Here is a 2,649-nt window from a genome sequence, read left to right as displayed (position 1 = left end):
CTAAAAAGACCCTAAAAAACCCTAAATTGCTAAAAATAAAGTAAAATAAAAAGAAACCACCCGTAAAATTCTAAAACATATCTAGAACACTAACAAACTCTAAAGTGCTAAAGTAATTCCCTAAAGCCTTAAAAAAAATCCCACAAAACCCTAAAAATACACTAAAACACTTAAATCCCCTCAAAAACAGTAAAACCCTTTATAAAGAACCATAAAAACCCTAAAGCTAGAAAAAAAACCTAAATTGCTAAAAACTCTGAAACTCTAAAAAAAGCCCTAAAACTCTAAAAAATTCAAGACCCTTAAAAACCTTAAAAACCTAAAGCCTTAAAAAAAATCCAAAAAAAGCCCACTAAAAGAACCCTAAAACCTTAAGAAACACTAAAATCCTTTTGTTAAAAAAAAAAAAAACTAAACAAACTCTAAAACCCTAAAAAACCTGTAAAACCCGAAAATACCTTATACTTGTAGAACTAGAGCCCTCAAAAAACCCTAAAATCAATAAAATCCTTAAAACCCCTAAAACCCTAAAAATAACCGAAAACCCTAAAAATAAACCCAAGAATTATCAAAAAATTAGAACCCTAAAAAGACCCTAAAAGCCCTAAAACCCTAAAAAGTCCCTAAAACCCTAAAGAGACCCAAAACCCTAAAAATCCCTAAAAATCTTTAAAAACCCTAAAAGATCCCTAACACCCTAAAATACCTTAAAATTTTAGAAGAAATGTAAAACCATTAAAAGTAAACCCCCTAAGACCCTAAAACACACACACAAAGACCAAAAATGTTTTTAAAATCTGAAAAAAACCTAAAACCCTAAAAAAACCTAAAATCCTAAAACATTCTAGAATACTAAAAAGACCCTAAAAATCCCTAAAACACTGAAATGAAACCCAAAAATTTTGAAAGAATCTTCTAGAACCCTAAATATATCCCCCAAACCCCTAAAAAATACCCTAAAGCTTAAATAAAAAAAACCCAAAAGTCTAAAAATTCCTAAAAACATTAAAAACCCAGAAAAGAACCCTAAAAACACTAAAGCCTTAAAAAAAAAAAAAAGAAGCCCTAGCCAGGAAAGTCACAGTGAAGCTGCCCAGAGCCAAGTAGCTCAAGTATCCCAGGACTAAGTGGAAGGCAAAGACTGAGCCTTTGTTGCAAAGCGTAACAGTCTTCCCATGTTCATATTGTATATCTCTGCCAATAAAGGGAGGAGATGTTCCCAACCAGATTCCACAGAGAACAATTTGGATTAGTTTACAAATGGGAATGACCCACTTAGGTTCCCCTGTTATTATCCCTCTCATTCTTCTTCCTGGAGAAGTGATCTTGAAAGCCATGGCCACAGTTATTGTTCTGGCAGACACTGTAGAAACAGCCACAGTGAAAAATACTCCAAATGTGGTCTGCTGCAAGGTGCAGGTGACTTGGTTGGAATGTCCAATGAAGAGCAATGAGCAGAGAAAGCAGAAGACTAGAGAGATGAGGAGGATGTAGCTGAGAATGCAGTTATTGCCCTTCACAATGGGAGTATCCTTGTACTTCACAAAAGTACCTAATACTAGAATTGTAATCGCTGAGAAGGACAGTGTCATACTTCTTAGATCCATCCCTAATGGATCTTCATAAACTAGAAATGACATAGTTCTTTAGAGTCAGTGGGTTTGCTCTAAGTTGGCATATTTATCATCTGGACACCTCACACACTGTTCCATATCTGCTGGCAAATGTCAATAAATCCTTATATTATAACTACATAGGTAATAATTGTATATTTGTATTATTTATAGAAAATATCAGTAGATAATTTGGTGTTAAGCATCTATTCCATTCCTTTTTCCCATAGGAACCACTACCTTAAGAGTACTCAGTATTAATCTATGCTTTCTGATGGTACAAAATACCATATTAAGAACTGGAACAGAGGGCTTGAGAGATGGCTCAGCCATTAAAGGTTAGGCTCACAAACAAAAATATAAGAAGTGGAACAGAAAGAAAATTTATTATAGAAAAAAAGAAAAATATGATGAATAATAATATACATAACCTCAGTTTATTCAAATCTTCACACCATAAATTCACTATTCATAGACAAGGATAGTATGAAGACATCATTGTTGATGCCAGTTGATGAAATGCATTATGTACTTTGCTTGTTTGAGTTGTGCTTTTGTCTGTATCTATACATAGGCACCAAAACATACAATTACTCATGAAAACACTGTTTGCATAAAGGAATATTTTCATTCTTGAATCTGTATACCTCATACACATTTGCATGTACCTCTCATTGTTATATAATCTCTTTCTTCCCAAATACACATTTCAAGCTACATGGCATGAAAGTTATGGATGTTCACGTGCATTCATCTTTCCTTACCTAGGCTGTGATTGATGATAAGCACTATCCCGTCTGTTGTTGCATTCTTGAAATCTTAATTCTTGTTCTAACTCTTTGACAGGAAATTCTTAATCCTTTAATCCATCTAACTCTCTTATTTGTTTTCTTTATTTATTATTATTATTTTCTTTATTTACATTTCAAATGCTATCCTGAAAGTTCCCTATACCCCTCCCCCGCCCTTGCTCCCCTACCCACCCATACCCACTACTTGGTCTTGGCCTTCCCCTGTGCTGGGTCATATAAAGTTT

At 34.0% G+C, this 2,649-nt stretch overlaps 1 pseudogene; it reads right to left on the bottom strand.

Moving 5' to 3' along the window:
* Nucleotides 1-1,043: 1,043 nt before the first annotated feature.
* The window catches only part of LOC110315433, a 15,142-nt pseudogene continuing 13,536 nt past the window's right edge, over nt 1,044-2,649 (bottom strand).

This window comes from Mus pahari, unplaced genomic scaffold (genome assembly GCF_900095145.1).
Source record: "Mus pahari unplaced genomic scaffold, PAHARI_EIJ_v1.1 scaffold_7552_1, whole genome shotgun sequence".
NCBI classification, from domain to species: domain Eukaryota; kingdom Metazoa; phylum Chordata; class Mammalia; order Rodentia; family Muridae; genus Mus; species Mus pahari.
The sequence above is the reverse complement of the archived record's forward strand: the minus strand, read 5'-3'. Positions and strand labels throughout refer to the sequence as shown.